We start from the raw sequence: 13,054 nt of genomic DNA on the forward strand, positions 1-13,054 counted from the left end.
GCCTCTGCCACAGTGGACTTTGAAAGCTGAGGTGAGATTCTTCCCTTCACTGTCCTGTACAGCTTTGTACACAGTTTTGGTTTCAGCTCAATGCTCCTGTTTTAGTACTTTTCCCTTCATTATTTTTCAATAGCTGTCCTCCTTTGTTCACCGAATTTGTCTGTCTCCCTAGTTATATTTTATCCTTTTAGTGGGGGAGTCTCTCCATAACTTTGCTTTGTGCTTTACAGAGGCCCTGGAGATCCACAGCAATGGTTTCCTGCTGTAATCCTTCTATCATCCCACTAGCCCCCACTTCAAATCTTTAGTCTCCAGCTATAGAGGACTAGATGCTATGACTCCCTTTAGACACAGCAGTAAAGTTCCGTGAGCCACCCAGCAGTTAACAGAGCATGAAGCTTTCAGATTTAGAGGCTGGCATCTCTAATGTCCTACTTACTATGCATAACGCAGGTAAGTGCAAAGGAAGTTCATCTAGGCAGTGTTCAAAGGCAGATGGAACATGTATTTGAAATAACTGATTTAATGTTTGTTGTCTAATTTCAGGACTGTCCAGGGTTTTTAGACAAGGGATCAGGACTACTACTTTCCTCTACAAAGGTAGAGGTGGGTGAATACAGCAAAAAACAAGCAAAAATGTTAATGAAGAACACCCCACAGTTGTCCCTTGCCCCCACCAGTCTTATCTTCTTTTATTGCTATTGTCCTCACCCTACAAACCCTAATCACAGGTGTAAAATATCCTGCTTTCTTTCCCTAGATCTAGGAGTTAACTGCCAGGATGTGGTACTTTAAGAGAGTACAACACCCATGGACCCAATGGTGCCCTTTTCCTGAAAGATTAGAAAAGTTGCGATTTCTTGTAGTGCCACTTTTAATTAAGTATTTTAATTGGATTCACATATCTAGGTCACTGGGATGCCTAGTTAAGGAAGCCACAGACAGTTAAATTACAGACAGTCTTGGGGTCTGCTTGCTGTCATGCATTCATATCTGTGTCAGGCATGCCAACAAAAGAGCGGCTAATTTGCCACAATTCATCTGAAGCCATGATTGCTAGCTAGAGATCCAGGCTCCCCCTCCTTAACTATCTTGGGGGTGAAAGTAGTCTGCATAGACTACACCTAGTTGACTTGATTTACCACTGCTAAGGTGCAGATACTGTCACGCCTCTCTTCATGTTGAATTAACTTTCTGTGTGTGTGTACCATGCGCTATACTGTACCTGATGTGTGTTCTGTCAATGGTGTTTTCTAGTCAGAGAATGATAGCTTGCTCCTTTATTCCTTCTGATGTGAACAATCAAATGCAATGGAGCTGTGATCACCTTTGTTGGTAGTATTGATGGTCCAATAAACACAATACCATAGATTACCAGCAGGCAGGGGTGTGCACAGGAATGTCATTGCTTTTGAAGGGGCAGGTTCTGTGCACCTGCCACAGCCCCCAGGGCTGGAGGAGCTCACTCTCCCTGCCACAGACCTGGGGCTGGAGGAGTTCTGTGCCCTTGCCAATTATTTGGAGGGGCCCTTGCCCTTGCTTGCTCCCACCTTGTGCACACCCCTGCCAGCAGGGACAGAACCCAAGACCCTCAGCTGTGAAGCACAGGCCTCTATCACTTGACCTAAAAGAGTAGTCCCATTAATTGGTAGCAGTAGTTTATTCTCAAATGGGTGAAATTCACCGTTCCGTAGAGGGCCAGCACAAAACTATGCACCCTTTAAATTAGGGTGATCACCTTTTCAAAAGGCAAAAGCTGGACACATGAAGGAGCCCTTCCCCCTCTGTGGCCCTACCCCTGCCCCTCCACTTCCTCCCAAGGCCATGTCCCCTGGCCAGGCTGGAAGCCGAAGCCGGGCTGTTATGGGGAGCCCCAGACCCTCAACCTGCAGCCGCTGGCACATTTCCCCAGACCCACCATGGTTAATTGGAATCAAACTGTGCCCATATGTTTTCTTCAGATTATTTTTGTTGTGTAAAGAACAAACGGCTCAAAGCCTTGATTCTTTGTTTCCTCTTTATTAATTGCGGGATAATCCCGAGGAGATTTCTAGAGGACTGTTACGTATTTTTCTATAATTGTCATGTTTGTGATTTGATATTTTCTCTCTGTGGTTTTTAATGATGTGCTTTTCCTGTTGCATGGCTAGTTGCCACAGTGAGTGGCCCTGCATAAATGCCTATACAGGAATCTATGCTACTTCTCACTTTACTAATCTACAACTTTCCCCGAGAGTTCTCCCGGAAAACACTAACTAGTCTTTCCCCGCTCCTCCACAGATCTCATGTTACTTAGAGTTAATTACTTTTCCAAAGCAGACTCACTGCAGGATGCTTACTAGTGTATACTCTGAAGTATTATCCTAAATAATTAAAATTGAATGACAATTGTCAAAACAAATTAACAAAGTAAAATTTTGAGGGCAATCAGCTTGGTGGGTTTTTTTAATCACGTTTCTTCACTTATTTGCTAATCTACAAAATTGTGGCAATGCTGAATGGATCTCTTAATGAAAACCGCAAATAAGTGTGGTGCTATGGTAATAATAGTCATTCTGTAAAATTGCATTTTGATTCTACAATGTTGGCCTCAGTTGCTGTTTAATCGTGGAGCTGATGTCAGAGCATCCTGCTTCAATTCCACTAATTTTTTTGCCCTCAAGGACATACTAAATGCAACCCAAAGATGTGGCTACCTTTCTCCTCTATGGAGAAAAGGGAAAGCCATACCACTCCTTTGCTCTGGCTGCAAGATTTTTTAATGCAATATAAGTACCCTCACTGAAATCCAGTTGCTGTTTTGGAGTCCTCTAATGGAGTATGCATGTGACAGATTAGGGATCGTTTTGTTCCTGAAACATGAGAGGTTGAACAACTCAAGCTTACTATGTAGGTGAAACCAATGAGGAACCATAATAATAGTTGCTTCAGGCAGAGGGGAGAGGCTCGACTCTGAACCCAGGACTCTGGGCTAGGAGCCCTGTGTTCAGGATGTTTGTTTGCTTGCTTTTGGTTTTGTTTTGGTTTTTGCTACAGTTATTATTTTGTTCTTTACCAAACGTGTTATGTTCTCTCAGAGGAAGGGACGTGCCGGGCAGACCCTGTGGGTCTTTGGCTGCATTACTTTCCCAGCCTACTCAGCCTGGGCTCTTCATCTAAAGCACTACACTAGACGTTCATTTACTGGCCATTAAATAAAACAAAAGCAAATTTCTATTTTTGCTTTAATTTGATTGAATTCACTCATCTTTTTGGTGAGCGTAGCATCCCAATGACAGAACCATCTCTGTTAGCCAGTGCATCTCATGTTCTCAACCCAGGTAGAGCCACCAACCAAGACGGAGTGGCCAACCTGTGGCTCTGGAGCCATCCGCGGCTCTTCAGAGGTTAATATGTGGCTCCTTGCATAGGTGCCAACTCCAGGGTTGGAGCTACAGGTACCAACTTTCCAGTGTGCTACAGGGTGCTCACTGCTCAATCCCTGGCTCTGCCCCAGGCCCTGGCCCCACTCCACTCCTTCCCCCAAGGCCTCCGCCCCTTCCCCTGAGTCTGCTGCGCCCTTGCTCCTCCTCCCCCACACACACCCCGAGCCTCCTGCACACCACAAACCTCCTGGACACCACCTGATCGCAGCAGGTGGGAGGCACAGGGATGAAGGGTTAGGTGCTGATTGGCGGAGCTGCTGGCGGGTGGGAGACTCTGGGGGCGGCGGTGGGGGGGCTGATGGGAAGATGCTGACGTGTTACTGTGGCTCTTTGGCAATGCACATTGGTAAATTCTGGCTCCTTAGGCACAGGTTGGCCACCTCTGAACCAAGACATGAATTTTGTTGTGGGCTCTCGTGGCTTGCCCCCTGAATTTTCATTTATGTACAGATGCTACCAGCTGATTTCAGTGACATGAGTTGGATAGCTCAGTACACAAAGAGCTGGGAACCACCTATGCGCTAAACAAAGGAAAAATCAGTCCAGCAGGATTTCTTTACGCATAAGTCCTCTTTGGTATAAAGCCCCTAGAAATGCCATCTTGCCTGTCTCGCAAAGATGAATGAGACATCTCTGCTAACTGGCTTCAGACTCTGAGAGTCAATTATGAAGGGGTTCTTGGCCACTAGTTCAGTGGGAGCCACCTGACCCACATTCCCTTGCCAGCATCCTCCATGCCAGCCAATTCTCAGCTCGCACAAAGTACACCCACAAGGAATGAGGAGGATCCCACATGGAGCCATTCTGCCAATCCTCCAGCCTCCGTGCAGTGACACTCCTGGACTTTAAGTAATAGAAGGCATAGAAAATTGAGAACATGCTCTAAGGAAAACTATGTCTACAACAGAGACCGCTGGCTGAATTTAGTGTAACTACTCCCTTGGCTTCATAGCAGAGAATTCACTTTGGCGTTGCCCCAGTTCAAGTCCCAACGGTGTTGTCTCCCCACAGTAAATTAATTATGTGTGCATTGATGCATAAAGAAGCTCTGAACAGGTTTATCATTTTATAACTCTTAACAAAGGAATTTGGAGAGTCTGGGCTCCAAGAGCACGAGCCTAACCAATTATTACATAAATCTGATCAGCCTTTGGAAAAGCCCACAGAGGACTCTTGAGAAGACTGACAGAATTAAATAGAAGCTTCCTTCTTCTTCATGGTAAACAGGAACAAATGGAAAAGCTTAAAGGAGATGACCATACAGAAGAACTAAGAAAGTGCATATCCTCTATTGCCCCACAGAGCGTTGCCCTTATGTTATTCATTGCTTAGCTGAAAAACATTTTTGAGTAGAGAAATTGCCCATCTAAAAAAGTTGGCCTCAAAGATTAGATTAACAGAGTTATGATTCATAGAATCATAGAACATCAGGGCTGGAAGGGACCTCAGGAGGTCATCTAGTCCAACCCCCTGCTCAAAGCAGGACCAATCCCCAACTAAATCATTCCAGTGAGGGATGATTAAACATTTGCTTATCACTACTACCACTGCTATCATTGTATTATATTGATAGACTTAACACAACAAATTAAAAGTTGCATTTTACTTCAGACTGTTCTTGATGGAGAGAGGAAAGAAACATTATGCTCTTTAATGACTAGAGAATCTAGTTAGGGAATTTATTCACCTATAACTTCTGTGATTCTGGCCAAAATTTTCAGGCTTGGGTGCATAAAATTATTATTATTCCATGGTTAAGCTCCTGAATAAGTAGGACCTGATTTTTAGTGGTCCTTGCTTAGGTTTGAAAACATTAGCTTCTATATTTTATTTAATTTTACACTACATATTATACATATTTTTTTTTGCTGTTTAACACTATCAGACAAATTTTCAACTTTGAACTTGCATGCCTCAGCTTGTACTCCTAAATACTAGCATTTTAGGCCATGTCTAAACTACAAACTTTGGTGGATGCAAGTTACATTGGCATAAACCCCCCACAGTTAGCATACCACCTGTGCCATGTGTGTATTTGGTTTTTTGCATCTGTGCTGCACATACTCACCAGGACTGCTTGTGTCGGTGCACTGTGTGGTGCACCATGGGTAGGTATCCCAATGTGCAACCTGCCACCATCCACTACTCTGTTTTTTGGGAAGTTTTGGCAATGCATGGTGGGGCAGAAATGAGTAGTGGAGGGGTAACTGGGAACAAGGGGTCAACATCCCAGTGTGCAACTCTCTCCATCCCATAATGTCACCTATTTACCATGCTTTTCTCATCTTTTTTAAAAATTCCATGAACCCACATGGCCCTCCTTGCTGTCTGCCATCTCTGACAGAAGCATGGAGCCTGCACAGATCTGCACTATTGTCATCAGCGTTGCAAGCACAGGACGTGTGATCCTCTGGTATTTGCAGAGCCATAAGAAGAACCAAATCAGCGGCGAAAGTGATGATTTCTTGGAAGACAGATTGCTGTGGGACACAGCGAGAACCAGTTCAAGGTTGTTGGTGGTGTTCACGTCATGAAGCAGCTGCAGATGGTGGAGGACCACTTCTGGACTTGAGAAATTAGCACTGGTAGGATGGCATCGCAATGCAGGTTTAGGATGATGAGCCGTGGCTGCAGAACTTTCGGATGCGCAATGTCATATTCCTGTATCTGTGCACCAGCCTCACCCCAGACCTCCAGTGCAGGGACACCGAAATGAGATCTGTATTGATGGTAGAGAAGTGAGTGGTGATCGCACTATGGAAACTTGAAATGCTGGATTGCTACTGGTCAGTGGTAAATCATTCTGAAGTTGGGAAATACACAGTGGGAGCTTTTGTCATGCAAGTGTGCAGGGCCGTTAATGGTCTCCTACTATGCAGGACTGTAATTCTTGGCAATGTGCAGAACACAGTGGATGGATTTGCAGCAATGGGGTTCCCGAACTGTGGTGGAACAATGGATAGCACATTTGGCACCAGACCACGTTGCCACTGAATACATCAACAGAAAGAGCTACCTTTCTATGGTTATACAAACATTGATGCATCACCAGGAATACTTCACTGACATCAATGTTGGCTAGTCAGGGAAGATGCACGATACTCACATCGCTAAGAACACAGAGTTAAAGTGAAAGTTTCACAGAAAGTGAAAGTTAAGAAAGCTATTGGCAGAGGCTTTCTTTCCCAACCAGAGAATTACCATTGGCAATGTTGAAATGCCAAGGGCTATTAGGAGACCTCAGGGAGGCTTTGAAAGAGCACTTTAACAGTGAGCCACAGTAATGTGTTGTGGACTACGCTCTACCTGGCCTGCTGATTGGGGCCTGTTAAGAACTGTGCCTGGTGCATATCTATGAATATAACACTGTCATTGCATCTATTAATTTTGTGGTGCTTGCTGAACATTTATGATGATTACACTCTGTTTGTTCGATCCTATAAGTCTTCACATTGTACAGTAAGATGTAAGTGGGTGCTTTCAGAATTACTAGGCACGCTGCAGCATGTGTTGTAAACTAATAAAGATGAATTCTTTTCCAAATAATAGAATTTTATTCAGTAACAAAATCAGTGCAAAGAAAAATCTGTGCAATTTACAAGCAAATAGATTAATAACTTAATAAATTAATGGAACAAAATATAACGAGGAAAGATCATTTGTGTTCCTTTTACCTACACATACAGCAACCGTGGCTTTCACAGGTCAGTGTATGTGAAGCTGTGGTTGTCCTTAATGTCCTGGGGTGGAGTGGTGTGCGAAGGGATGTGGCCCTGGATGCCACATGGAATGTTGAGGGAAGGGTGTAGGGAGGTGCTGCAATGGAGTTCTCTATGGACTGCAAAGGGAGGCAAGCCTGTGATTGTTGTACCTGTAAGTCCACAAGAGTCTGCAGCATCTGTGTTTGCTGCAGGAGAAGCCCCATTGTGTCCATGCATCTCCCTCTCCTTTTCCTGCTGGGACTCCTGGACCTTTGTCCTGTCTTCCCTTTCCTTCTCCAGGGTGTCTGCAATGTTCACCCTCCAGGCCCTTTGCTTGAAGTCTGATGCAGCACTGACTTGGTAGGTGTGCTCACCACGCTGGATAATCAAGAAAAGGCATTTCAAATATTCAGAGAGTTTTAAAGGGTTGAGTGGGGGAGGCCTTCTGCTCTCTGTGACTCCTGGGCAGCGGAGTTGATAATTGTGACTAGAGCAGTCAGTGTGGGGCATTGTGGAACAGCTGTTGGAAGACTGTTTAGGTCAATATAAGTAAGACACCGTTTACAGTCGAAATGCATCGACCTCAGTACATCAACTATGGCTCAATGATGCTTGGGGAAGTAGTGTTACTATGTCGGTGGGAGACAAATTTAAGCATAGATACATGCACAACCAGCTCGATGCAAGGCGATTTACATCAATCTAAATTTGTAGTATAGACAAAGCCTAATTTTTGTGTATGCAAAATTTTGAATCTGGGATATAATCTTTGTTTGAGCATGAACAAAAAAGTTAGGAGCACAATTTTAGGCTGACAACTGTGCATGATGACTTTAAGACCTGTCAACAATTTTGGCCCTGGATGTAAATTATTTTATTCCAACATAAATACACCACTAACATGCCCTAAACATGAACTTCTGGGACATTCATTGTTTGTTATGCTATCAATTTGCCTCAAATTACAGGTTGTCTTGAAAAATGCATTTGAACATTTGGTGATAATTTTTGCCTTGTGAACTGAAACAAGGATGATTACTTCTAAAGTATTTGACTAGATTTCAAGTCATATGCTGCCTCAGCTTGCATGTTTACTTAGCTGGAGGGCATATCATATGAAAGAAAACAAATGCATCAGATGAAGTGAGCTGTAGCTCACGAAAGCTTATGCTCAAATAAATTTGTTAGTCTCTAAGGTGCCACAAGTACTCCTAAAAGCTTCACACTACACAAAAAGTCTTTTCATTGACTAGTTGGCAAAGCAATCTGTTTTGCACTTATTTTTCCTACAAATTTAAGCACAGTTTTGTATTAATTTTATGTTGAAACATAAATGGCTAATATCAAGTTTATGGATTTCTTATTTATTTTTTCACTTTGTATTACGCAGATGGTTCCTTAAAACATTTTGTTTTAATCAACAGAAATTAATATACATTAAACATAATTGTATGTAAGGCTTGAAAGCCCTGATTTACACGACCCATATATAGGCCACTCACCAGAAAGTGAGCAAAGCTGCTCTGTGGTAAATACCAGGAGTGACTTCCACTTGAAACAAATTTAGCATAGATTTCAGAGTAGCAGCCGTGTTAGTCTGTATTCGCATAAAGAAAAGGAGGACTTGTGGTACCTTAGAGACTAACAAATTTATTTGAGCATAAGCTTTCGTGAGCTGCAGCTCGCTTCATCGGATGCATTCAGTGGAAAATACAGTGGGGAGATTTATATACACAGAGAACATGAAACAATGGGTGTTACCATACACACTGTAAAGAGAGTGATCACTTAAGGTGAGCTATTACCAGCAGGAGAGCGGAGGGGGGGGGACATTTTGTAGTGATAATCAAGGTGGGCCATTTCCAGCAGTTGACAAGAATGTCTGAGGAACAGTGTGTGTGGGGGAAATAAACATGGGGAAATAGTTTTACTTTGTATAATGACCCATCCACTCCCAGTCTCTATTCAAGCCTAAGTTAATTGTATCCAGTTTGCAAATTAATTCCAATTCAGCAGTCTCTCGTTGGAGTCTGTTTTTGAAGCTTTTTTGTTGAAGAATTGCCACTTTTAGGTCCGTAAGCGAGTGACCAAAGAGATTGAAGTGTTCTCCAACTGGTTTTTGAATGTTATAATTCTTGACATCTGATTTGTGTCCATTGATTCTTTTACATAGAGACTGTCCAGTTTGACCAATGTACATGGCAGAGGGGCATTGCTGGCATATGATGGGATATATCACATTGGTAGATGTGCAGGTGAACGAGCCTCTGATAGTGTGGCTGATGTGATTAGGCCCTATGATGGTATCCCCTGAATAGATATGTGGACACAGTTGGCAACGGGCTTTGTTGCAAGGATAGGTTCCTGGGTTAGCGGTTCTGTTGTGTGGTGTGTGGTTGCTGGTGAGTATTTGCTTCAGGTTGGGGGGGCTGTCTGTAAGCAAGGACTGGCCTGTCTCCCAAGATCTGTGGGAGTGATGGTTCGTCCTTCAGGGTAGGTTGTAGATCCTTGATGATGCGTTGGAGAGGTTTTAGTTGGGGGCTGAAGGTGATGGCTAGTGGCGTTCTGTTATTTTCTTTGTTGGGCCTATCCTGTAGTAGGTGACTTCTGGGTACTCTTCTGGCTCTGTCAATCTGTTTCTTCACTTCAGCAGGTGGCTATTGTAGTTGTAAGAATGCTTGATAGAGATCTTGTAGGTGTTTGTCTCTGTCTGAGGGGTTGGAGCAAATGCGGTTGTATCGTAGAGCTTGGCTGTAGACAATGGATCGTGTGGTGTGGTCTGGATGAAAGCTGGAGGCATGTAGGTAGGAATAGCGGTCAGTAGGTTTCTGATGTAGGGTGGTGTTTATGTGACCATCGCTTATTAGCACCATAGTGTCCAGGAAGTGGATCTCTTGTGTGGACTGGTCCAGGCTGAGGTTGATGGTACGATGGAAATTGTTGAAATCATGGTGGAATTCCTCAAGGGCTTCTTTTCCATTGGTCCAGATGATGAAGTTGTCATCAGTATAGCGCAAGTAGAGTAGGGGCATTAGGGGACGAGAGCTGAGGAAGCGTTGTTCTAAGTCAGCCATAAAAATGTTGGCATACTGTGGGGCCATACGGGTACTCATAGCAGTGCCGCTGATTTGAAGGTATACATTGTCCCCAAATGTGAAATACTTATGGGTGAAGACAAAGTCACAAAGTTCAGCCACCAGGTTTGCTATGACATTATTGGGGATACTGTTCCTGACGGCTTGTAGTCCATCTTTGTGTGGAAGGTTGGTGTAGAGGGCTTCTACATCCATAGTGGCCAGGAAGATCACCGATGGATTGTAGTTTCCTCAGAAAGTCAGTGGTGTCTCGAAGATAGCTGGGAGTGCTGGTAGTGTAGGGCCTGAGGAGGGAGTCTTGGATAGCCAGACAATCCTGCTGTCAGGGTGCCAATGCCTGAGATGATGGGGCATCCAGGATTTCCAGGTTTATGGATCTTGGGTAGCAGATAGAATACCCCAGGTCGGGGTTCCAGGCGTGTCTGTGCGGATTTGTTCTTGTGCTTTTTCAGAGAGTTTCTTGAGCAAATGGTGTAGTTTCTTTTGGTAACCCTCAGTGGGATCAGAGGGTAATGGCTTGTAGAAAGTGGTGTTGGAGAGCTGCCTAGCAGCCTCTTGTTCATATTCCAACCTATTCATGATGACGACAGCACCTCCTTTGTCAGCCTTTTTGATTATGATGTCAGAGTTGTTTCTGAGGCTGTGGATGGTGTTGTGTTCTGCACAGCTGAGGTTATGGGGCAAGTGATGCTGCTTTTCCATAATTTCAGCCCGTGCACGTCGGCAGAAGCACTCTATGTAGAAGTCCAGTCTGTTGTTTTGACCTTCAGGAGGAGTCCACCCAGAATCCTCCTTTTTGTAGTCTTGGTAGGAAGGTCTCTGTGAGTTAGTGTGTTGTTCAGAGGTATGTTGGAAATATTCCTTGAGTCGGAGACATCGAAAATAGGATTCTTGTCACCACAGAACTGTATCATGTTCGTGGGGGTGGAGAGGCAGAAGGAGAGGCCCCGAGATAGGACAGATTCTTCTGCTGGGCTAAGAGTATAGTTGGATAGATTAACAATATTGCTGGGTGGGTTAAGGGAACCACTGTTGTGGCCCCTCGTGGCATGTAATAGTTTAGATAGTTTTGTGTTCTTTCTCTTTTGTAGAGAAGCAAAGTGTGTGTTGTAAATGACTTGTCTAGTTTTTGTAAAGTCCAGCCACGACGAAGTTTGTGTGGAAGGTTGGTTTTTTATGAGAGTATCCAGTTTTGAGAGCTCATTCTTAATCTTTCCCTGTTTATTCCCCCCCCCCCCCCGCCTCCCCCCTGGTTCCTCACACGTTCTTGTCAACTGCTGGAAATGGTCCACCTTGATTATCACTACAAAAGGTCCCCTCTACCCCCGCTCTCCTGACCACTCTTGTTACAGTGTGTATGGTAACACCCATTGTTTCATGTTCTCTGTGTGTATAAATCTCCCCACTGTATTTTCCACTGCATGCATCCGATGAAGTGAGCTGTAGCTCACAAAAGCTTATGCTCAAATAAATTTGTTAGTCTCTAAGGTGCCACAAGTCCTCCTTTTCTTTTTGCGGATACAGACTCACATGGCTGCTACTCTGAAACCACACTTTCTTAAATGCATTACCGTTCAATGGTAACATTCAGTGGAACTACTCACAACAGTCAAGTTAAATATGTGCATGTTTGCAGGCTTGTGACATTAATTTGTAAAACTATTTTGACTAAAAATGGCCTTTGCGTGGAAAAAAAAATGTAATTCTGATCACTTTCCCCAAAGAAACAACTACAACCATTTTTAGTTTCTCTTCCTCACTTGTTTTTTTCCTGCCTCTCCCCTCCCTTCCTCTCCCCATTTTCTTTCCATTTTGCCACTGAAAAGGGGGAGAGAAGGAGAAAGCAAAAAAAACCTCTGATTTTTTTCAATTTTCAGGGGCTTTGTCAAAAAATTAGAAAACTTCAAAAATTTTGACAATTTTTTTAAATGAAACATACTTACCATTTTGACGAATTCTACTCATTTGTCTACTCTAGCAGCTAGCCACATGACAGATATGACACATTCGTGTTAATCATTTTCATAAATGTAATATGCAAGATTTACCTGGAATACTTGCTAAAGCACTTGGACACAGCCAGCTGACAGCCTGTAAAGATTAATTGAGCAGTGGTTACACTCAGCAATAATTAAGATGTGTATAGCAGCTCTGTGCTTAATGTTCTTTAGGTCATTTCAAATGTACTTTACGCCAAAGAATGGTTCTTGTAATGCAAGACAGCCTGGAAGATTCAGAGTGTTTGCTTAGCTTATGCGACAGCTCTGGAACTGGTTAATAAGTACAATTTTTTATAAGGCTGTACAGCTTTGTCCATTCCAAGTTCTAAAGCGGGCTTAATTGTCAGTGTTGTTAGCAAAGAAACCTCTAATCAAGCTAATAAATACACTGCATTAGCAGTACTATGAGAGAAAAGTTACTATATAAATAGTGGAATTCAAATATACAAACCTTAAAAGATTGGTGTCAGTGCATGAGAGAGAACGCTTATTGTGAGGAGCTGTTATGTCAATAGAATTATGATCTTATAAATTTGGAAGATATTCTTATTTTAAAATAAATATAGTTTATATGCAGCAAAAATATAAAAGTTAGTGACCATAACTGAATAGGATTGTTGTAGATTCCAGGCATTCATTTATATTTTCTTTTCTTCTTTTTATTTTCCCCCACCCCCTTTTCTTTTCCAAATTTATTCTTTGTGTGAAATCCTGGCCCTGCTGGTCTGTGGGGTGCTATCAGTGACTTCAGCAGGGCCAAGATTTCTCCCTTTTTTCTTTTTTGCATTCCTTTTAATTCCAGTAGACTTCTTTGATCTGTATGTATTTTTCCC

Source organism: Caretta caretta, chromosome 10 (assembly GCF_965140235.1).
Source record: "Caretta caretta isolate rCarCar2 chromosome 10, rCarCar1.hap1, whole genome shotgun sequence".
NCBI classification, from domain to species: domain Eukaryota; kingdom Metazoa; phylum Chordata; order Testudines; family Cheloniidae; genus Caretta; species Caretta caretta.